Source organism: Uloborus diversus, chromosome 9, assembly GCF_026930045.1.
Source record: "Uloborus diversus isolate 005 chromosome 9, Udiv.v.3.1, whole genome shotgun sequence".
Lineage (NCBI taxonomy): Eukaryota > Metazoa > Arthropoda > Arachnida > Araneae > Uloboridae > Uloborus > Uloborus diversus.
In genome coordinates, this window is record NC_072739.1 from 158,739,980 (window position 1) to 158,765,577 (window position 25,598).

At 35.5% G+C, this 25,598-nt stretch overlaps 1 protein-coding gene across 2 annotated transcripts in view; it reads left to right on the plus strand.

The window, feature by feature from the left end:
• The first annotated feature begins 1,108 nt into the window (after positions 1-1,108).
• LOC129229449 (uncharacterized) overlaps positions 1,109-25,598 on the plus strand; it is a 42,206-nt gene continuing 17,716 nt past the window's right edge. The window contains exon 1 of one of the 2 annotated variants that reach the window (XM_054863760.1): positions 1,109-1,161. The gene's annotated coding sequence lies outside the window, so the exon portion shown is untranslated. The remainder of the gene's footprint in view (positions 1,162-25,598) is intronic. The other variant, XM_054863758.1, reaches the window with a different exon arrangement.

The window sequence follows — 25,598 nt, forward strand, 5'->3', positions numbered from 1 at the left end:
CTTCTAGGGATGACTAAAATAGAAATTCATACTGAAATTTAAGTAAATAATTTTATATGAAAACAACAACTCCATTTACTTTGTATTAAAAAGTAAAACAGCAAAGGTCCTTTTTTTTTTCAAAAACATCGGCCAATTCCATCGGCTTTTCGATGTTTTTTAAGGCCGATGGGCCGATGTTTCCCGCAAGTTAGCATCGGCCGCTGATGCCGATGCCGATGGCTAAATTGTTGAACCATCGGCGCCGATGCATCGGCCAGGCCGATGCATCGGTCGAGTCCTAGTAATATTGTCGTCTCATAACAACAGTAAGACATCTAATCCCAGGAATAACACTAAGATATCTTACTATTGCTCTGAGGCGACGATATCTCACTTAGTTTGGTTTTTGTTTGTGTTCTTGATAATAATATAATGTATGCACATGAACTTGTAGCATTCCTTCAAATGTGTTATTCTTTTAGAATTGCCCATCAATGTTCCTTCAATTAAAGAGCAACTTAAGTTAAAATTGATTGGAATGAGCTGTGAAAGTAAGTTTTTTGAATCCTGCTATTCTTTACTTTCAGTTTAAAATTTCAATCACAAAAATTGCTTTTTTTTCAATGAAAAAAAAAGTATGCTTGTTGTATTTCGAATTATAAATAGTAACTTTCTATTAGCAGGTAAAAACCTGTCGCAGACAGTTTTGGAAAATGATGAAAAACAGCAAAATACTGGTAAGCTTTAAATTTATGGTTTTTTTCTCTCTTAATATAAGTTAATAATATGCTTTATTACACTAGAATTTTTTCCTGTTAACACTTTTATATTTCAACGGAGATTTTCGATTAAATAAAGTTTACTGTACTAAGAAGCAGTCATATGGTACAGAGGTTTTTTTTCTTTTCTTTTCATATGGAGCTTTCAATCTTTCTTTTATGAGAAAAAAAAAAGCTCAAAATTGATTGCAAATACTGCTGAGGGTAAATGATTTTACTGCCTTTCAGTCTCAATTAAAAAAAATCAAAATTGTATTACAAAAAACTTTGCCTTAGTTGTAATTCAGATGAATAAGTAGTTAATATTAATTTGTAGGTAATACATTGGATCTGCCAGTTTGGGAAAGTGATGATGATGAGTCCATGCTTTTTGAAACACTGTCAAGTGACGGTAGTGACGGTAAGCTTTCCCCCTTTCTATTACTAAAATTGTTTTTCTCATCCAAGTAAATCCTTTTTTCCCATCATCAGCAAAAAAAAAAAATATTAATTTGAATTTTGACCTCTTGAATTCAAATTATGTTTTTCGCAATCACGATTGTGTGTGTGTGTGTATGTAGGCATGTGTGTTTGTGTGTGGGGGTATGTGTGTTTGTGTGTACGGGGATATGTGTATGTGTGTGTAGGCATGTGTGTTTGTGTCTGTGTGCAGGTATGAGTGTGCGTAGTTGTGTGTATGAGTTTTTGTGTGTGGTGGGGAATGTGTATGTGTGTGTAGCATAGGCGGATTTAGGACTGAGTTCCTGGGGGGGGCAAAGGGATTTTTTTTAGCAACATTTTTACGTCAGTTTTTACGGTTAAAGGATTTTTACGATTTTACCAATCTTTGTTAGGTTTTTATAGACTTTTAAAAAATTTCGGTAAATTTTTCCAAAACTTTTGATGGCTCAATTATTTAGATTTCAAAAATGACAAGGTCTGACTCAATTAGACTTAGATGATTATGACTTACCTTACTTTTTAAACAGTATTTATAAAGTAAGTAAAATTGTACTCTCCCTCTAAGTAAAAAGATCATTTAATCAGAATACTCAGATAACTGAAATTTATTCAGTTTGCGGTAGTATTTATTTTCTCTCTCTCTCTCTTAAAAAAAGAGAGAGAGAAGGAAAAAAAACTATGTTTTTTGTTTTTTAGAATTTCTCAAAAGGCCAATTAATATACTAAGAACATAAATATTATGCATAAATATATACTTGAAATGTGGAAACAAATCATAACGAGTAGATCGTTCTGTTAGCGCTAATGGGGGGGGAGGAGTTTTCCCCCCTTTGCTTTAGGTTCTAATTTGTTAAAATAATCGTCAATTATTATAAGTGTTGCAGCTTAATGTATAGCTCGTTTAGCCTATATTTTCATTCATATACTTTCCCAAAAGGTTTTTCAGTTCAAAATAGTGAATTTTGACACATTTTCAACACCCCAGTGACAGCTGTACTATTTTTATTTAATGTTCGTCCCCCCCCCCTTTTTCTTTTCTCTCATCAAAAATGGACATTCGCTTTTCTCTTCATTTTCATTGAACTATTCAGAAAAGAAAAAGTCATGATTTTTTATTTTGAGATTTTGGAAGTTGTGTTGTTACTATATTAAGTCCTCCCAAAACTGGGGGGCATTGCCCCTATGCCCCCTCTAAATCCACCCATGCCCTTCTGAACAATTCAAAAAAAAAAATAATAATAATAATTTTTTAAATATTTGGAAGATGTGTTGTTACTATATAAAGTCCTCCCAAAACTGGGGGGGGCATTGCCCCCTCTGCCCCCCCCCCCATAAATCCGCCTATGGAGGCATATGTGTTTGTGTCTGTGTCCAGGCGTGAGCGGACCCCCCGGGCGGTGGAACCTAAGGCCTACGGCTAAGAGGTGGGGTGCGTGCGGAGAAAAGTGTGTGGGTAGTTGTGTGTAGGCATGAGTGGGATGAGTGTGTGGGCAGTTGTGTGTAGGCGTGTGTGTATGTGTAGGTGTCTGTATGTATGCGTGTGTGTGTATGTATGTGTTTGAGTGTGTGTATGTGTGTTTGTGTAGGTGTATGCGTTTGTGTGTGTAGTTGTGTATTCATGCGCGTGTGTGTAGGATATGGATGTTGGCATAATTGAAGTTAAGTTTAAAATCCAAAGGTTAAGATATTTAAACTAAGCCAACATTAACTGGCCGTGTAATGTCAAGTTGGAGACAAGCAAAAAACATGTTTCAGAAAAATACATTTATTAAATATGACTAGAATTTTATAACATCCCCATAAAATAACACCCCCAAAATATCTTAACAAAAGTGGTTCCAGTAAATAAAAGAAAAATGTCACCAAAATGTCGATGTCGTCGCTGGCCGGTCTGAAGGATCAACTTGAAGACTCACAAAAGGTCGCCCGGATCACACTTCAGGAATGTCCGTAATGGAAAGGCAACATTAGACAGTTCGTAGATCGGTGAACATCTCAGGTAGACACATAGGAACTCACTTCCCCGGCAATATTAATTAGCCGGACACAACACAAATGTTTCTTCACCTGGACTCATACTAATTCCAGGACTTGGAAGATTTAATTTCACATACCACAAAAAAACCCCGCAAGCATCGCGGGGAAAAACCCCCCCACACGTGAGCCGGACTAGACTTCACGATCAAAACAACAACTGGGGATCGTTGAGAGAAGAGAGACTGCTGCCTGCCACTCGCCACAATATATATGTTTTATCAACCAATGAGATTCCATGCCTCGATGACGTCACCACACTAACTTCTACTTCGACCATCACTCATTTGTTTATTCCACTGCCGCGAATATTCGTACTCCTCTCTATAGCACGTGCGGTCAACAAGTGGAATTAATTCGAATCAATCAGGTGACAACTCAACTCTTTCTGAATCGACACATCGGGACATGCAATCTTCGATGGTTTCAGTAAACAGTCGCCATTAATTATGGCGTGGGGGATTTGTCGATTGAAGTGTCAGCACCAACTAGTTGACAAGTTCTACTTTTACCAGACTGGGCTTAAAGTAGGTACACTTAACTTTAAATTATTTTCTTTAAATTATCGGCTGTGGACCGAGAATAAAAATAAAATAATATTTATGCCAACAAATTCCCCCCTTCTCGGTCACACAGCACGATACACTTCAAAACGACATGAAAACTGACATATTTCAAACAACAATTTAAAAAAAATTTTAAACACTTTTGAGAAACATTGAAAAATTTACACATTTGAATATTAAACTTTTACATTTTCATAATTACCAAAAATGAGTTTGCACATTTTTTTCAATGTACCCCGAGTCAGAGGCTTGGTAAACGTATCCGCAGGATTTTCTGCGCTTTTCACATATTTTAATTCAAATGTATTCTCCTCTACTAAGTTTCTCAAAAAATGATATCTGACATCAATATGCTTTGTTCTGGAATTTTCTATAGGGGAATTTGAAAATTCTATTGCAGTTATATTGTCACAATTAATTACAGACCCGTTAAATTTATATCCAGCTATTTCAAAATGTGATGTTTCTTCTAAAATTCTTTTTAACCACACCACCTCTTTTGCGGCTTCTGTCAAAGAGATATACTCAGCTTCCATGGTGGACAATGAAACACACTTTTGTTTAAATGTTCGCCAGATAATAGGTACTTTGTCAATGTAAATAATAATTCCCCCCATCGAAATCCTATCGTCCCTATTAGCAGCATAGTCTGAGTCAGAAAAACCATTGATTTTTATTTCATTTATTGCAGATAGACTTAATTTATAATAATTTGTATATTTTAAATAACCTAAAAGTCTTAATAAACACTGGCCAATGTCTTTTACCCGGATTTGCTTGAAATTGAGATAATAGATTAACTGTATAGGCAATATCCGGTCTAGTTTTCCCTGCTATATAGGACAAACATCCCAATAAATTGCGATAAGGTACTTTCTCCATTTCTTTTATTTCTTGGTCCGTTTTTGGACTATCACCTAAAGACAAAATTGTACCTTTCGCTATTGGGAGGGTCGAGTATGGGTATTGATACTTTTCAAAATTTTCACAAATTGTCTTAATGTAAGAATTTTGGTGTATAAAAATTCCCCCATTGATTTCTTCAAATTCTACCCCCAATAATTTTTTAGTTCTCCCTAATTCTTTAATATCGTAATGTTTTGATAAATCCTGAATTGTTTCCTGAATTATGATTTCATTTTTTCCAAAAATTATTATATCATCTACATACATCAATAAAAACACATTTCTGTTTCTTGTATAAACACAGTTGCTACATTTAAATTTCATAAAATTTAGACCTTGGAGAACCCTATCAATTTCCAGGTACCAATTTCTCCCCGATTGATGGAGACCATATAGCGATTTCTTTAGACGGCATACCCAGTCTTCTTTTCCCGGGATTACAAAACCCTGTGGTTGTCGCATATAGATTTCTTCATGCAAATCAGCATAAAGATATGCGTTTTTTACGTCTAATTGAAAATGGCTCCAACCCAGGAATATCACCAGAATTGAGAAAAACATTCTGATCAGGGAGAAATTGATAACTGGGGAGAAAACCTGAGAATACGATTCTCCTGCCACCTGTCTATTTCCCATCGCAACCAATCTGCTTTTAAACCTGGCAATTTCCCCTTTAGCATTCCTCTTCAAGTCATAGACCCACTTATTACCAAGTACTGGTTTACCAACTGGCTGGGGAACTAACTGCCACACCCCCCTTTCTTGAATCACTTTCATTTCTTCCGACATGGCTTCTTGCCAATGTTTTACTTCTGGGGTTTTCAAGCATTGATTATAGTTTTGGGGAATTAGCACTTCTGACAAATTTGCCTCTGGCTCGGGTTCCATTTGTTCATTAGGGGAATTAAAAATATCAAACAAAGGATTATAAGGTACATTTTTACTTTTGAAATCAAATAGCTCAGGATTGTAAACAATGTTATTCTTCTTACAATATTTTTCTACATCATTGGGTGACCTCAACCTTGTTTTATTTCCCTTTTCATAGTAGTAGATATCAGTACGGTCCCTTGTCTTTCTTTTTACTGCATCCCTTACCCATTCAATTTCCTCACAAGGGGTGGGAGCCTTTCTTTCATCTATCTCTTTATCTAAGAGAACTTCACTAATAGGTTTAATAAAAGAATAATCATCATCATTGTCTACATTCCCATTCAAGTTTGATTTCCCCCAAATTAAATTTTCCCTGAAGTCCACATTGATAGTTTCAAAAATTTTCTTTAGCTCTGGGTCCCAAATTCTGTACCCTTTTGCTTGGGTTGCGTAGCCCACCATTATGCCCTTCTTACTCCTTGAGTCAAATTTCTTTAGATTTTGTTTTGGCATGCCTCTGTAGGCAATACATCCAAACCTCCAAAAATGCCTTACTGAAGGCTTGTTTCCCCAGAACAGCTCAAATGGGGTTTTCCCCCTTTCTTTTAGGACTGTTCTATTCCTGACATAATTAAAGCATAAGGCGGCTTCCGCCCAAAATTCTTCCTTTAGTCCAGAGTCTTTCAGCATCGCCCTAACCCCATTCATCAAAGTCAAATTGTATCTTTCTACTACCCCGTTCTGTTCGGGAGTATAAGGGTTGTTTCTTTCTATGCTGATGCCTTCTTTAATTAAGTGGGTCTCAAAATTAGAATTTGTAAATTCCCCCCCATTATCAGACCTTATGGCCAAAATTTTCTTGTTGAGGGCTCTCTCTACATGCCTCTGGTATCTAAGGAAATATTCAAAAGCTTCATCTTTTGACTTTAGAAAGTAAATAGTGGACTTCCTTGAGAAATCATCAATTATGGAAAAAATGTATCTTTTCCCCCTAGTGACTCCACCGGAAATGGCCCTGCTAGATCCATGAAAAGAAGCTCAAGTTGTCTTCTCGACCTTATCCCTGGAGTGGGCTTAAATGAACACCTTCTTTTCTTTGCAATAATACAAGGCTCACAATCTGGCCAGTTTCTACCTTTTATATTAAGTCCTTTGACACAGTTCTTCTTTTCAGTTTCCAAGATACTGTCATAATTAATATGGCAAAACCGTTCATGCCACAACTCCAGGTCTAATCCTTTGACCTCGGTTACATTTACATTTGGTGGTGAGTCACTACTTTGATTACTTAAAAATGAGGTGGGTTTTACAAAATACAATTTATCAATTAAAAATGCAGAAAAAAGTTTGATACCATCATTGTTAAAAATACATATTTTACCAGGATACCACCTTAAAGAAAAACCAAGACTGTCTATCCTGGATCCGGAAAGCAAATTTCATCTAAGTGTTGGAGCATAATAGACCTCATTCAATGTGATGGTTACTAGCTTACCATCTGTTTTAATTTCGAAAACAATTTTCCCTACCCCCTCGACTTGACTATTTACATTGCCCACAGCTACTTCCATTTTTGTATTTTTAACAGGCCTCAATTCACAAAATAGGTCCCTATCTTTACAGAAATGTGCCGTGGCACCTGTATCCAGTAAAAATACTGGTATTTCCTCCTTCACATTTGTGTTGTTGGCCTGTACTCCCGATACTTTACTGATGGTGCAAAACATTCCAGCCTTAGGGGTATTACCTTGTTTGACAAAATTACGATTACCTTTATTTTGATTAGTTGGTTTTCTGCTCCAACACCGAGCCAAAATATGCCCCTTTTTGCCACAGGTGAAGCAAACTCTCGTTTCAAATTTATTTACATTTTCAACTTTCCGCCCAGTCTGGTGTTTATTTTGAACAGAAAAAGCATTAACACCTGAACTACTATTTCCAAAATTTTCATTTCCTAAAAATTTTAATCTCCCCTCTTCTGCCAAAAGTTCATCCAAAACATTTGAAAAGTTAAATTTACTTTCATCCCATCTATAAATATTTTGTACTATTCCCCTAAAATTTTGATCTAAACTACGTATTAGTTGAAATCCTTTTAATTTCTCATCCATTTTATAGCCATTCTCCTCCAACTGTCGGAGCAAACACTTCAATCGAGCCGCGAACATTCCAATAGTTTCTTTTTCATTAATTCTACTAGAAAAAAACTCCTCCCACAATCCGGCAACACGGGCTAAAGACGGAGGTTCAAAATTCAATTTCAATGACGTCCATACAGCATATGGATCGTCTATCATCTATCAGTTGTTTTAACTCATCCTCTATGTTGAGGTAAATAATCGCCACTGCTTGGCCCCTCCGTTTCTTTATTTCTGCCGAAATACCTGCTTCTAATTTTTTTTGGGTTAATTCCCATAAATCTCTTTCTATCAGTACCATTTTCATATTTTTCGACCATGTTGCCCAATTGCAGGAGTTAAGTTTCTTAATGTTTCTATAGTCCCGTTCCATTATTCTGAAAACTTTTGCAAATTTGTCTCAAACTAAAAAGACATTCGACCGAGCTCTGCTACCACTTTGTTGGCATAATTAAAGTTAAGTTTAAAATCCAAAGGTTAAGATATTTAAACTAAGCCAACATTAACTGGCCGTGTAATGTCAAGTTGGAGACAAGCAAAAAACATGTTTCAGAAAAATACATTTATTAAATATGACTAGAATTTTATAACATCCCCATAAAATAACACCCCCAAAATATCTTAACAAAAGTGGTTCCAGTAAATAAAAGAAAAATGTCACCAAAATGTCGATGTCGTCGCTGGCCGGTCTGAAGGATCAACTTGAAGACTCACAAAAGGTCGCCCGGATCACACTTCAGGAATGTCCGTAATGGAAAGGCAACATTAGACAGTTCGTAGATCGGTGAACATCTCAGGTAGACACATAGGAACTCACTTCCCCGGCAATATTAATTAGCCGGACACAACACAAATGTTTCTTCACCTGGACTCATACTAATTCCAGGACTTGGAAGATTTAATTTCACATACCACAAAAAAACCCCGCAAGCATCGCGGGGAAAAACCCCCCCACACGTGAGCCGGACTAGGCTTCACGATCAAAACAACAACTGGGGATCGTTGAGAGAAGAGAGACTGCTGCCTGCCACTCGCCACAATATATATGTTTTATCAACCAATGAGATTCCATGCCTCGATGACGTCACCACACTAACTTCTACTTCGACCATCACTCATTTGTTTATTCCACTGCCGCGAATATTCGTACTCCTCTCTATAGCACGTGCGGTCAACAAGTGGAATTAATTCGAATCAATCAGGTGACAACTCAACTCTTTCTGAATCGACACATCGGGACATGCAATCTTCGATGGTTTCAGTAAACAGTCGCCATTAATTATGGCGTGGGGGAATTGTCGATTGAAGTGTCAGCACCAACTAGTTGACAAGTTCTACTTTTACCAGACTGGGCTTAAAGTAGGTACACTTAACTTTAAATTATTTTCTTTAAATTATCGGCTGTGGACCGAGAATAAAAATAAAATAATATTTATGCCAACAATGGACACAACCTGGAGACGGCTTTCGCCATAGGAGCAGCATCGTGAGGAGGCGGTCGACGGTGATGCTGCAGAGGGTGCTGGTGGGAAAATAAAATGATGGCACATCAAAACAGTCAAGTGAGAACAATAAGCAATCGTGATTGCTCAAAAAAATGATGCTTCCCCCTTTAGATTTAAATGAAATTTCCAATTAGCTGTATTATATTTTATTGAGAATTTGGACCAGATAAATTGAACTGTAAGCGGTGGCAGCTCGTGGCTTAATTTGGCGGGCGGGCCCACTGCTACCAGAGGTGTCCCGATAGGAGGTCACTGTGGCCTCCCAAAAGTTTCCTTTTGGCAAATTTGGAGATCATATAGCTTTTTTAGGCCTAATATAACTTCTAATTATGCTTAATTAGATTCAATAGATTAGATTAATAATTAGATTATGTTTAATTAGATTTATATTTAATAGTATGTGTGCATGCTCATTTTTTATCCTTTGGTAAAGTTTGGACTTTCATTTTGTTAATCGAGAACTCAACCCCTCTCCTCCCAAAGATTTTAGTTTTGGGCGCCTCTGGCGTTTGTATAAAGTTTTCATAATAATAGGAAAACAGATAAAATGAAGAGAACTAAGGTGGGTGTGCCAAATAATAAAGTTAAGAAGTCCAATCAGATCCCTCTCCTCCATTTTCCCATGCAGGATAGCAAAAATTTACTAGATTGTGGTTTAATCCTCATCAGTAAGCCTTAACTGATGATAAAGCATTATCAATAAGCTTTTAGTTATCAGCAGGCATAAGTACAGCTACAGTTATTGCAAAAGACTATTGTCAAAGTTGCCGTTGTTATTTTACTGTACATTTTGTTTCTTCGTGGTTCACTGTAGTTTAGTGGTATAAAAAAAGTTGTTAATTGCTCTAGAAAGTAATTTATACAGTTGACGAATTCACAGAGAACAATGTTGCTGGGCACCATCATTTATCATTTGATTCTTGTGGAAAAGTAGTAGTCCAATAAAGCCACGATTGGCTTTATTAAGATGCCAAGGTCCTTATTAACTCACCAACAGATTGGGTGGAGGGATCCAGGTGTTGTAAAGGGCGTTTTTTTTTAGAGGTATAGAACATTAGGTTCAAATAAAACTGTTAAATGATGTAAATTGCCTTGAATTTAGCTTTATTCTAAAGATGATTCTTTGCCATTTTTATTTAAATGTGATTTCTGGTGTATGGCCACTTCGGCTGGCTCGGAGAAAGTCTGATCGGGAAGTCCAATTTTCTATCACTTTTTGCAGCAATGGGAGCCGTGTGTGAGTGATATGTGGCGAATGTTCTCGTCCAAGGCGTCAATCGTCTGTGGCTTATCGGTGTAGACCTGAGACTTCACACAGCCGCACAAAAAATAGTCCCGCGTAGTTAAATCGCATGATCTCGCAGGCCAATTCACGGGTCCATTAAGCGAAATTATTCGTTCACCGAAAGTTTCTTTCAATAAATCAATTGTGACACGCGCTGTGCGGCGTGTTGCACTGTCATTTTGTCTATTCAGGATGAAATGGCAAACCAAGATAAACACAAAACAAGTGACAACTATCAAAATGGCCCACAGATCAAACAGTGTTCCTGACTTAAAGTTCTATACCTCTAAAAAAAATACCCTTTATATACTGCACATATGGTCACTGACTGTGCGCAGCAGTGGCCAACAAAATATAACGACTTATCAGTGGTCCTTCTCATTCAAGTAAATATTTAATTTTTTAAAATGTTATATTTTTGAGTTTATCAGATGAATTGACAATAAAGAATTTTTCAATTGTTTTTAGTTTGATTGTACTTTTTTGCATATTTTCAGAGGTAGCCTTATTGGGGGTACCTGCTCCTAGTAAGGCCAAGTCGCCGTTTTTGGTTATCACTACTAAAAAACATCATTGATACCTTAATTACTACTATGTTTTGATAGTAGTGTATAGTGCAATTCCTTTATCGGCTTTATTGCAATTTCTTTATTTAGAGCTTCTCCTCAAGCATCAAAGTTAAAATTGGTGGTTTTTAAAAACAATCCACTTCATTATTTTTTAAAAGTTCAAGAAAAACAAATTGAATAATATGCTTTTGATATTTAAAGACACCAAACACAGTACAGTAGAAAACCGTTATAACGCACACCTTGGGACCAGAGCTTTTGCATTATACAGGTTTTTGCATTATATAGGTCATTTCACAACTTTTGAAGCTAATATTCTGAATATATCAATATATTAGCACTTCAGAATGAGTTTTATCTGCAATGAACATTAAAGCTCCAATATTAGTTAGTTATTCACAAGTAAATATGTTCCACAATCAAAAGAAAGTGCATCATCCTGCACTTCTGCTAGCTTCATGGTTTGCATAACAGCTGCATTTTCAAGAGCAATCTGGTATTTTCTGTTTATTATGATTACTAATTCTAAATTTAAAAGCTTTGAATTAAGATCGAAAGATGAGAAACTTTCAAAATTTAATTTGCCTAACAATTTTTATGTTTGCAAAGAAAAACAGAGGGATTTTTTTAAACTTTAAAACTTATTGTTTACTTCTGAAAAGTTGTGCAGTTTATAGAGAATTGCGTTATATAGGTCGGCGTTATAATGGTATTCTACTGTAGTTATAAATGACAAAAAGAATTAATCTAACTGATAATACACCCTCGATAAGAAATTTGAATTACCTTTAATTTTCGTTGCATAATAAGTTAGATTTGTTCAGCATTAGAATTGTCAAGCGCAGAAAAGGCGTGACAATAAGACCTACATGATTAAGACTTATTACTTTGACCAAATATCATACATAATAAGAAAATTTAAAAAACTCACCATATGAAAACTATTTGAGGAACAGCTTTTAATTCAGAATTCAAAGTCTGAACTCTTTTTTATGTTATCACGACACTCAAAACCAACTGAACCTAAATTCAGACTGAAACTTTAAAAATGGCAAACACCAGGCTTTTTGAAAATTAAATCTCCATTCAGAAGCTTCGAGAATATGATCATAGTTCCATAAAGGAAAATAAACAACTTAAAAAATGCATGCTATGTTCAGAGGGGAGCCCAAAATTTCGTAAGCCCCAGTACCTGACAGCAATAGCTGTTTAAGATTAAAGAGGGCCGTGGTGGCCCGATCGGTAAGGCATCGGACTTGTGACCGGAGGGTCTCGGGTTCGATCCTCGCTGGTCGAAGATCCACCGTCGTCATTAATGGTGACTGGGCGATGATAAATATGCTCGTGGTCACAATGTCCTCCAAGTGAAACGATACCTCTGGGGGGTGCTAGACCAGAAAATTAATCGGCTTCTGGCCAGGTTCTAAATTATCGATTTGTCCATAGATGGTGCTGCCATCTATCCTGTTGTCTGAGCCAAATCGGACTTCCACCTAGAAATAGGCGCTCGATTAAAACGGAAGCCGTACCTCTGTGCCTTAAATCGAGTAGCATTGCTACTCGTGCTCGAGTTCCCGAGTGGCATAAGTAACAACAACAACAACAAGATTAAAGAAAAGGAAAAAATGGAATAAAAATCTGTAAAAAATCTATCTTAAAAAAAGACAGAGAAATGGAAGAAAAGTGATGAGAGAACTTTTTCTTTTTTCATGAGCCAGCAGTTTTTAGCACTTTGCCTCACTGATACATTGTATAAGTGATGCAAGATGAGGCACTTTCCTCCCTGTTGCCATCTTCTATTCAGATAGTTTTCTAAGGTCCAGGAAGGAGTCGGCCCATACACATCGTTCGAGGTGACATTGCTTGTAGTTTTCGTTACTTTGATTCAATCGTTGCAGTTGGTTAACTGCTGGGGCACTGTTGAAAAGGCCCAAAGCCCCAAAGGATCATTCTTAAAGCACTAATGCTAGCTCAAAGAAATGAAAAAGTTTAATATTATATTAGCCCTATGCAGAGTGTTTGAAATTTAAAATTTGCTTCATACTCTGATTTTTTTAAAAGAAACACAAAAAGATGTTTTTAAATGGTCTATTTATGTACAATTTTTTCGGAGGGGGGGGGGGGGGGCTGGCCCATCTGACTCATAGTGAAGAGCCACCACTGACTGTAAGTCCAGCAAGGACCATGTCATACAGAATTCTCTTTTCAAATGAAGATATCAATGTTCCACTATTAATAGAGAAACTTAAATCAAAGTGGATGAGAAAGTTTTTTATTTTTGAGATATGCCCTCATTTTAATTTTGAAATATCAATCACAAACTAGCATGCTGTGTCTTATAACCGCTCATATAATCGTTGCTATAAAACTCTGCTATTCACAAAAGAGGGAAAGATTTCAATAATTGGGAAATTGGTGATCTTAATTCTTTTTCGATGAATTTTTGGCATCAGGACTTGCGCAAGGAATGTTTTTTCTTTGCATACTGAAGCCGAATGTTTCATTTCACGAAAAGTAATTGTATGAAAATAGACAGCAGCAATTGTTACAGTCCGGTGACATCTGTTTGAGTTTGAGCATAGGCGGCTCTTACGTGGGGGGGGGGGGGGGGTGCAACTGCTTTCTCACTTTCAAAAATAAGGATCCTGCCCCATGCTTTTCAGAGTTAAAAATTAAATATTGATAGAAAATTGATTTTTTATATGATAAATTGATATATTTCACAAAAGTAAAAACTAAAAGTTCCAATTAAATGAACTTTTCTCTTCTTATTTCATAAGAATGGAACTTTAAAATGGGAAGTAAAAGTCTGCGACTGCCATAAGTCCTGATTTTCGATGCCATGTTCCACGTTTTTAGAAGTTATTAAATCAGTAAATTTAAAAGTCAGAAACATAGCCCAATTTTACAGCAAAAAAAAAAAACAGTGACCATGTCTCCTAACCCCTACACTTCTTTTAACCCGTCACTTTTTTTGTTCACCAACCGCCTATGAGTTTGAAAAGATATAAAAATCAGATTAACTTATTTTTAAATTTAGAATACGAATTAAAATCAATTTAAAATTCTGCTAATGAAAATATTTGATAATTAAAACTTTTGCATGCTCCAAAATAAATAAATAATACTTGAAAAAATTTAAATACTATTAATATGCTTACACATTTTCAGGAAATTAAAAACATCATTACAGTAACATTTTGAAAAAGAATTAACGTAATTTGAAATTCTTGGCAGGTTAAAAACATTTTTGCCTAGCTAATCAAGCATTGCCAAAAACAAATGCTTTTAAAATCCAAGCAAAGGAAATCATTCAACAGAAGTAAAAGTTCTATTAAAATGGAAAATAATCTGTCAAGTAAAAAAAAGTCATATTCAAAATGTGACTATAATGAAAAATATTCCATGAACAATTAAGTTAAGCCATTTAAGTTTAAAGTAATCCACCAAATAAACATAAAAAAAAGTTTTGCATGAAACGTTCATGACATGAAAAGTTCAATTCAAAGCATATGTGAACAAAGAGTATGGAAATATCTTATTGCATAGGGTTACTACCATAAAACAACTGCGCTACCAAAATACATGTCTTACAAGTGCATAATTCACTGGACATTTTTTGCAGGAAATGTTTTATCATTTTTTTTTCGAGCATCGTGTTTGAGTGTGAAAACATCCTAATCTGCTATTGCTTTCTTTTCAATCTTTTTTTTATTATTGTTCTGCAGAAAATCTTCAATATTTTTTACTTTTATCATTATACAAATTAGTGTCACTGAAGTTGAATTTGCATGAAGTCTGTCTCAAGATAGGGGGGGGGGGGGATTCGATTCCTCTATTCTGTGGTTTCAAAATTTTGAAAGCGCCATAGCTTAACTCTCAAAAATGGCATAAGGATGTTTCTTGAAAATGCTCCACTAGAAAAACAAAAACCCTTATTTTGTTCAAAAAGTAATCAGGGTAAAAAAAAAAAACTTTTTAAAAGTGGGACATTAAAGTAAGTACTTATAATTTCAGATTACCATGGTGACGGTTGTTTTAAAAATTTATTTAGAGATCAAAATTTTGCCGCATAGTTACGAATCGTCCATAGTTTAAAGTCATAATTTTTTGAGGGCTTAACTCAAGCAGACTTCACATTGAAAAAGGAATTTTTGGTGTAAAATTGTTTTTTTTTTCCAGGGAAAAACATCTATATAGTTGAACTTAAACCGTACAACGTCATCTTCAATACAAAATTTCTAGATTAATAATTCTCTGTTGTTGTTGTTTCCTATCCCCCTGGTGCAGGAAAACATACACCAGGTTCAAAAGGTCCCGACACGCTAGATCCTCGTAAATAAGCTCCTGCTCATCGCACATCTACCCCCAATACAAGCGAGCAGATGAGCAGGACTTGCAGAAAGGGAACAAGAACAAGGAGAGAAAATCTTCTCCCTGTTTAAAAACCTTAAACAGTTTAGATGTCCACTACGGAATCAAGCCATGGCCGATTGAAGAGAACGAGGATCATTGCAAGAAATCGACAAACCAGGGCTCTTGGCTGCATACCAGTGGTGGGCTGGCGGAATGCGCCATTTCAAGAGAATTTGCTGTCTGGTTAAGGAGTGGATTTCCGATGGAGTAAGCTCACAATAATAATCCTTCTGAAGATCACAACCTTTTTTTTTTTTTTTGAAAGCGCGCATCAGCAATAGTTTCCAAAAACTCCAATGATTCTCTTCATTTAAGATTGATAAGAAATAAAAATACATAATGTTATAGGCTGTAAGTAATCTTTATGGTAAGTATATTGGAGTATATTGGTGGATATCGGCCACAAAGTCTTTATCTTTATCATTGCATCCTAATCACCATTTGATTTTTAATGGATATGCCTTGTATTATCTATTATAGCAAATCACCACTCGTAATATAATGGGTGCAAATTTCATGGCCATTTCCATTCCATTTGTAGAAACAGGTAACCCAATGAGTAGGGTCCTATCGTAATACAAGAAACATAATTTGAATTCAAGACGTCAAAAAAATTCATGTGGATGCTGGATGTTTTTTCCTTTTTTCACATTTTTACAAAAAACTTTAATTTTTAACACTGTTGAGTATTTTGGTAGAAAAGTTTCAATTTCATCTGTATCGTTAAACATTTTTGAAGCGTTTTGAAAGTTATTAAATTAAATATTTATTTCATATATACATGTTCTCTGACAAAGTGTTTTTCAGATTTAATTTAAGTTTTTTTGTTCAGCAAAATTTCAGATTTCAACTGCAGAATGTAATAACCCCCCCCCCCCTTCCTCTTCCAGTCTATAGCAATAATAGCATCTCTTTCTATGTCAAAGCGGAAAAAAAAAGTTAACGTTTTTAAGTAGAGAAAATTAATTTCCAGAAAATTCAATGTAAACCCTACACTTCTTCTTTTTATGTCTATAAAATAATAGATGTTTTAATTTACTCAAAATAGTGGGTGATTTTACTCATGTATGGGCATTAATAGCAATATTTCTTAAATGCATAGCTCTTTAGACATTTTCCTGCACATTTAAAAATCTAAGTAAAATTATGACAAAGTATACTTGTACAAATAAAAACAATTAAAAAGAGATTTCAAATGTATTTTAATTGTTTTTATTTGTACAAGTATACACACATAGTCATAATTTTACTCATTTCATTGCACAATGTTTCTGACTGCTTTTTTACATATTTAAAAGTATGATTAACATTGAAAATCGGGTATTTTTCAGTGATTCAACAAGCATATTTTTAGTTTTAATTTGGTTTTAGTTTTAAATAGCTTGTTCTGTACTGAGAACATAGAAGATTTTTTAGTAATATCATCTGAAAACATCTTTTATACATTTGCAGATTTATGGAGAGGGGGGGGGGGCGCATTGTGGGCAATGCCCCCAGTTTTAAGAGTACTTTATAGAGAAACAAAACACACCTCCCAAAATCTTCAAACAAAAAATCATTATTTTTTTCCGTTTTTGAATAGTTCAAAAGGGAAAATGAAGAGAATAGCAAATGTCCCTTCCTGACAGGAGAAAAGAAAAAAAAAAAAAAAACCGTACATTAAATACAAATAGTAAAGCTCTAACTGTGGTGCTGAAAATGTGTCTAAAACGACTATTTTGGACTGAAAACCTTTAGGGCAAGCATAGAAATGAAAATGTAAGCTAAACAAACTATGCATTCAGCTGCAATACTCAAAGTAATCGACATTTATTTAAAAAAATTAAAAGCTACAGCAAAGAGAAAAAAACTCCCTGCCCTCCTCCTTTTGCACTAACAGAACTATCTACTTGTGATTTGTTTTCTTTCTCTTTAGAATGTTTATTTCCAATTTGCGTGTTTTCAAAAGCCAAATATTTTGTGTTGTTATAGAAGAATGATTTTGAAGAATCTTCTGGTTTCATATGTTCAAAAGAAATTGGCTGATTTCAAGTGAATGTTATTGCAAGAGAAATACAGGGCTAAAAGGTTTTTGTGTAGCAGAATACTGTTAAGCGTAACAGTTTACACCATATTCAACATGTAACAATGAAACAAAAAACTGGAAAAATAATCCAACTATTGCACAGACAGAAAGAAAAAGCACTATAAACGATGCATCGATTTTTTAAGAAAACAAAAAAGGAATCTCAATCCCTAGCAGTTCAAAACAAAGTTTCAGATTTTCCACAATCATACATTGTAGAGACAACGTCTGAATATATTTAAAAAAAAAAAAAAGTCTGAAAAACTGAAACCCGACTGCGGCAAAAAATACTAATAGGTTAGAAACAAGGTAGTTGCAGTTTGATATCATGCTCTTATTGAGTAAAACTAAACATTTTATACCTTAGATATTCCTATTTATTTAGTTCTATTGAAATCCTCTGTCACATAGTCTGAAAAATAGTATTACATTATCCCTACTTATTTTCTGCACTACTTGTGATCTGTGGTGTACCTATGGGGTCTGGTGACCCTGTTGAACTTAAGAAATTTTCACCCCCCCCCCTCCCCCCAGGGTTGCTCCATTGGGAAGTCACCAGAGGTTATGGTGGCCTCTAGAAAAAGGATTTTTTGGGGAACATTTGACTGATTGATTTGACAAATTAGCAGACATTATTGCAACTTTAATATTCTAATTTTTAAATTATTTTCAATGATGCCCAATGTTTCCAATGTTCCTTCACAGTAAATGGTATCTATGTATATGTGTGAGTGCTTGAATTTTATCATTTGGTAAAATTGGGATTTCATTCGGCAAAAATTGATATCCATTTTGTAATATTTTGCAGTTAGTCAAAAATTATTTTCGATTCTATAAATTGATAAAGATTTTATTTTTAACATTTTAAACATTAAATGGAACCTACTAATGTTCATTGCAGTAAGCTTATTTTTAGTTTAAATATTTTGTACAATTATCCAAATGCATGCGGGGCAAAGTGAAATAGTTGATTTTGCTTACTATTCAATCATTTACTAAATCACTTATGTATTCAGTTATTAATTAATTTATTTACATTCCTTTGTTTAATAATTCACTTTGCTTACTTTCTTTTCATTCTCTATTTTATTCACTCATTTATTTTTTCTCATACATTACCTATTTTATTCATTTATACCTTTCACTATCAATTACATTTTTCATTTTTTTTTAATTTTATTTTTTCATGCACTTTACCAAGAATATTTTAAATTATTCAATAGGAAATACTTTATTGGAAGACTATTTCATCTTTCACTTTGCCCCATAAAGCAAAAGAGTAAAAAATTCCCCCCCCCCTTTTTTTTAAAGTACAAATTTAGTGCAAAAATCAAAAAATATTGCTTCAATGCAAGTTTTATTATAAATATATATATTTTATTATAGTTCTTTCTACATGCACTATAATTTGCAAAACAAATTTCCTATTTGTTCATTTTGAAAAAAAAGTAAGTTGTCTTAACTATTTCACTATGACCCACATTTCCCTACTACACATTCGCTAATCAAGACCTCAGTGGCGGATACAGCCGGCGGGCAACCGGGCATTTGCCCGGTGGGCCGGTCATACTTCGGGCCGATCAACAAACAGCAAAGTCTTTCGGGCTTGTCTACTAACAGCAAATTGTAAATTTTGCGTGCATATGTTTAGAATAACGCAAATTCGCAGAACACAGCCTCAGCTCCTCTTTACCTCTTTACGCATGGGCTACAGCATGCGGGTGGAGGGAGGCAGGGCCGTCACCAAAAGGGGGGGGGGGATTTCTGAAATGGGGCTGCCCAGGGTCTGATTACCACACAGGTTGACTAGGCCTAGGGCTGGGGCCCCAACTTCCTAAGGGGCCCCACATTTTTGCATAGCATTGCAACGATATGAAAAATACATCTATTTTTTTAAAAAATACAAAATTATGACTTATTAATTGGAAAAAAAAACTTCTTTGAAGGGGAATTTTTAATCATTCTGCCAGTAACGAATTTACTTAGTCACGATTATGAGGGGGCCCAAAGAGGATTCATAAATGCACATAAGTGATTTATACATAGTTGTGTGATTAGACAAAGAGGCCTCCAAAAGTGCATTCGTACTTTAAAAATGTAAATCAAACATTGCATTGTCTTCAGGGGGCCTCCAAATTAATGTGGCCTAGGGCCACACTTTTAGTTAGTCGGGTCCAGGGGCTGCCAATATGTTTTTAAGTGGTGTGATAAAAAATAAATGAATAAATTTAAAAAAAAAAAAAAAACAGGGAAACCTTAGCTGTCGTAAAAGGTTAAAATACTTTTGGTCTCTTTGACGCTTTTATTTATAAATGACAATCACAATTACTATAAAATGCAACTTACAACAAGAGCCGACGTGAGGTCATGTCAGCTTAGTTGGAGAATAGGGGCCCCGGCTCGGAATTGAACACGCGCAGAGGGTAAAATATCCTAATGGTGAAAGGTGTAGAAGGGGGCCTGTGAAAAAATTGACCTATGTCATTTTTTTCCTGGATCCGCTTTTGCTCTCGGCGACCCTGTTTATAACAATTGGAATAAAAGTGAAAAAAATATTTTTCCCGTAAAACTATTTTAAAAAATGCAATCTTAAAATACTATTGAGGAGCTTGAAAGACTTACATTATTAAGATTATCAAATCAAAGGTCAAAGACCGCCGAAATGCGAGTTTCAAACATTTTTGACGAAACATAAAGTATTCTGTACTCTGTACAAACTCACGGTTTCAGTCGCCTCAGCTTAAAAAGAAAATAAGTTAATAAAAACCAATGTCGAAAGAATTCTGGTGGTCCCCAGAACCTCTCCCCCTCCTAATATCATCGAAGATAGTGTAAAATTAAAATTTTGGGGTTTCAATTTTGAATAACTTCATAAGAGAAGAGCCGAATCCACTCCCGCCATAACATGAAATTCCAGCTTCGAAAATTTGCTGGAGGAAAGTACTCGAACCTCTCCCATTTTTTTAACATTCCCAAAGATGGTCTAAAACTGTGTGGGAAAGTGCCCCCGTCCCCTCCTTTCTTTCGGCATCATCAATGAAGAACGTTTTAAATCTCGTTTTTAGTGCTTCAATTTCGAAAATTTTCCGGGGTGAGCCTCGGGAAAACTCTTTTTTCTAACTTCACTGTAGGTCAGCAAAAATTTCGTTTTTGGAACTTAACTTTCGAGTAACTGCCGGTGCCCTAGTCTTCACCAAAAAAGGCTTTTAAGATTTCAATTTGAAAATTTTCTGGTGGATGGCCTCGAAATCTAACTTGACTTAAAATCACCAAAGATCTTCTTAAATGGCGTTTTCAGAGCTAATATATTTTTTTAAATTTCAGAGGAGAGCCGCCGGAAACCGCTCTTCATGCCATATACCCGAAGATAATCCCAAGTAACATAAATCACGTTAGATCACGTTGCTCTGAATCGTTGATATCACGTTACTGGTAACGTTGATAGAGCGAAAATATGTCTCGTTGCAAAACGCAAAAGCAACGGTTTTAGTAACGTTACATCAACGGTTTCAGTAACGTTACATCAACGATTTTTGAAGCGTTACATCAACCTTTATTTATCACGTTACATCACGTTGCTTTTAAACGTTGTATTAAGACTTTTTTTTTTTTTTTTTTCAAAGCTTGAATAAAGGTTTTTTTTTTCTTGGTAAGAATGGAGGTGGGTTCATTGAACCCTTAATTTTTGATACAGTAAGTATTCTGTATTTTTTGTTAATGCAATTAGTGTTAACATACTTTTATAAAATCTTTGTTTTTTTTTTCTTTTTTTTTAATTTATAAAATGTCTCATTCCGTTTAAAGGCGTTCGAGTATTCTCACACTGTTGCTTTATTCACAATATTTTGTAAGAGACTCCTGACATTTAAAAATAAACAGAGCATAACATAGCATAGCCGAATTTACATCAATTAGAGTTCTATTAATAGTCCAAAATTAACGATATTACTGCAAATTAAATAAAAAACTTTTTTCATAAATAAATCCTTGAAAAAATAATTATTATTATTGCTAAAGAACTCCAGAAATATTTTTCAAAAGGCATGAAAGTTTTGAAAAAATCCTCTTACATCAGTGCTTTAAGTAAAATTTGAAATATTATTACTAAAGTCGTACGTAAATTTCGTCAAAATCATTCTGCAAAAAGCCGATTAAATGAGTAAAAAATGGTATCATTTATCGCTTTTATAGCTTATTAATGGAACATATCCCCAAGCTTCAGCATCTTTTTAAGAAATCAATGAATAAATACTCAAATAAAAACATCTAACATTATTCTTTCAAACAATATTATAAATAAAAGTACGGTGGGAAAAATACTCAAACTCCGACCAACGGCAGTTCATTAACATCATAAAAAATATGCAATAACACTTTTTTTTTTTTAATTAAATAAGTATATCAACAATAATACACTAACAATAATACAAAGTACTTACCGCTAAAAGTGATGAGAGATCGCGATTGCGAAGCTGCAAACAATGGCGGCATAGCAAGCCAGAAGTTGTTTACTGAAAATGGCCACTAGGATTCGGAGGTTGCCGAAGACGAGGCAATATGCAACGAAAAGTAACGATAAGTAACGTTTCTTTTGCAACTGTTTGTCAACGTTACAAATTTAAGAAATTTGCAACGTGATGTAACGTTTCAAAATTACGCTTTTTGTAACGAATCGATAAAGCAACGTGATATCACGTTGTGTGGGAAACGGTAACGATGTTTCAACTAATTGCAACGTGATGTAACGATGACGTAACGTTTCAGTGTTACTTGGGAATTTAAAATTGTTTTTGGATTTCCACTTCCGAAAAATTGCAGCAGGAGAAAACCCTGAACCTACGCTCCCCTAACATCACCAAATATCGTCTAAAATTGAGTTTTTTAAGGACTATAGTTTCGAAAATTTTCCGGAGGAGAGGCAATGCAAATACTTTAATGATTCTCAGAAGCCATAAAGCTAATTCCCTCTCTCTCTCTTTGTATTGATACATGCGTTTGAAAAAAAAATTAAGGGGCTGCCAAACTCGTACCCGACCCCTCCCACCAGGTTTTTGACCTCGCATCGAGTCTAGGGGTCGTCAGGCTACGGCAGTATAAAAAAGGGAATGTTTTTGACAGGGTCCAGTAATGTATGTTTGAGTCGAGGGACCCGTTACGTTCTAAGACGGTCCTAGTCTTCCACCCATGAACATCGCTAGATTAGTTTCATATAACAGGGCAATTAAGTTACTTGTTATGACTGCAGAAAAGGGACATACTAGCCAAGCAGTGTTATCATTACGGAAATATTCAATCAAGTTCCGGGCATTATAAAAAATACTTAAATGGACAATTACAATCACAATTTCCCCCCAAAATAAGGTTTAGCTAATAGTGTATCAATCTGTTCACCATTAAAGCGCAGAAGTGTTCCTATCTGTTAAATTTTGTTAAAATAAAACATATCCCACCAAAAAACATGCTGTAAAAAAACTAGCCAAGTCTCGATGGAGCTGCTTGTTGATCTCTAAAAAGTAGTGAAATCTAGGACAGTCATGACAAGTCTTAGGTTCCTTACTGCGATTTCTTTATTAATTATAGTTAATGTTGTGTGACTTGGCCGTTAGTGGGTACAGGTCAATTTTGTTTACACGTTTTTCCAAGTGGCAATTTTTCCATCGTCAATTGGTAGTGGTTCTGGCGAGAGATTGGTGCAATGGTGTCATGGAGCACCCTGGTTTCAGGCGCGGATCCACCGGAGGGGAACTGGGGGAACGTTCCCCCCTCCAAAATCCCAAGTGTACCTAAAAATTTTCAAAACAGAAAATACAGCACATTTCTTCCATTTTTTAAAACTTGAACTTCAAGAAAAGCTCCAGGAAAAGCAAGGAGAGAATTGCAAAAGCAGATCCAAATAGAACTGTGGGAATGTCCCCCCCCCCCACTCAAAAAAATTCCCAGTGTACCTAAAACAGTTCAGGAAACAGGAGTACAGATTTTTTTTCTCGTTTTTTAGATTGTGAACTAAGGTATTAGGAAAAGCAATTAGACAGCAGCAAAAGCAGATCCACGGAGGGGAACTGAGGGAAAGCCCCCCCCCTCCAAATCCTATATACCTAAAAATTTTTCACTTCAGAGTGCAGGAAAATTCTTCTATTTTATAGAATTTAAAGAAAAGTTCCAGGAAAAGCGTTTAGAAAACAGCAGAAGCGGATCCATGGAGGGGAACTGGAGGAATGTGCCCCTCCCACAACATATCATGTGTACCTAAAAGGTTTTAGAACAGAGAATAGGAAGGTAATGTTTTATAGAACTTGAACTTGCAAATAGACTCCAGGCAAAACGATCAAGCAATAGCAGAGGCGGATGGCAGATCCGTGGGGGAACTGATGGGGGAATGTTCCCCTGCCCCCAAAATCTCACGTGTACCTAAACATTTTCACAACAGAGTACAGCAAAATTCTTCTGTTTTATAGAACTTGAACTTGAAGAAAAGCTCAAGGAAAAGCTAAGAGAGAATTGCAAAAGCGGGTCCAAGAAGGGGAACTGGGGAATGTTCTTCTCTCCCTTCAAAAAAAAAAAAAAAAAAAATCCCAAGTAATCTTAAAACTGTTCAGAAAACAAAGTACAGGATTTTTTTTTTTCTGTTTTTTAGAGCTTGATGAAAGGCTCCAGGAAAAGCAATTAGACAATAGCGGAAGCGGATCCACGGAGGGGAACTGGAGAAATGTTTGCCCCCCCCCCCCCCAAATCTCATGTGCTGTACATTTCTAGAAAGTTCTAGAACAGAGAGCAGGAAAATTCTGTTTTTATAGAACTTGAACTTGAAGAAAGGCACAGAGGAAAAGCGAAGAGAGAATTGCAGAAGCGGATCCAAGGAGGGGAACTGGGGAATGTTCTCCTCTTCCCTCAAAAAAAGAAAAAATAATCCCAAATGATCCTAAAAACTGTTCAGAGAACAACGTACATTATTATTTTTTTTTACCGTTTTTTTTTAGAACTTGACGAAAGGCTCCAGGAAAAGCAATTAGACCAGAAGCGGATCCATCACCGAGGGGAACTGTAGGAATGTACCCCCCCCCCCCCCAAATCTCATTATGTACCTAAAAACTTTAATAGAGTGCAGGAAAAATTCTTCTGTTTTATAGAAATTGAACTTGCAGAAAGGCACGGTGAAAAGCGAGGAGAGAATTGCATAAGCGGATCCAAAGAGTTAAAACTGCGAAATGTCCTTTTCCAAAACACAAAATCCCAAGTAAACCAAAAAACTGTTCAGAAAAACAGGGTAAGGTAAAACCACCAGTAGTTGACATTTTAAAGATTAATTTTTTCTGTTTGTCAACATAGCTTGGAGGAAATTCATCCTAGGAGAAACATTTAATAAGTGATAACTGTACCAACTAGTCCCCTATTATAATGCAACAAAATTAGATTAATAAAACGAATGCACATTTTTTTAAATAAAAAAAAGACATTGGGTTGGAGTTGACACTAAACTAAAACGAGAATATCTCATTGTTGACACACTTTGTTTGCAGTATTTGATACATGCTTTGATACAGAAAAAACAGGAATTGCTTAATAAATGAATTCGTGCCTACTTGTGTGAGTGTAGGAATCGCACTGCCGGATCTAAGCAGCAGCAAGCCAATGCCCTTGGCTTACATTTTTTACATAGTTGATACCCTTTGCCATCACCCCCCCCCCCCCCCAGTTGCAGGGAGGCAGCTTCTAGGAAGATGCAAATTTACACTATTTCTGTTTTCTCGTTAAACCTTGATATAAAATTTCAACGAAGGTGGGTAAAGGGTGGCAGGATTTAGGTTTTGCTCCGGTTCTGAAAAATCGAAGATCCGGCCATGCAGAAATGTAAAGACAGTACAGAAAAAATATAAAAAATTAAATGCTTACGTCATAAGACTATGAGAAGGGCTAAAAGGGCTCATCGATATGGCACAGTACAGCTTCCCTTTATCCACTTTAGGGCTATTTCCAAAATTTTCGTACTTGCTTTTTGCATGTATTTTCCAGTAGTCTTTCAAAATAAGTTTTTTGAACAC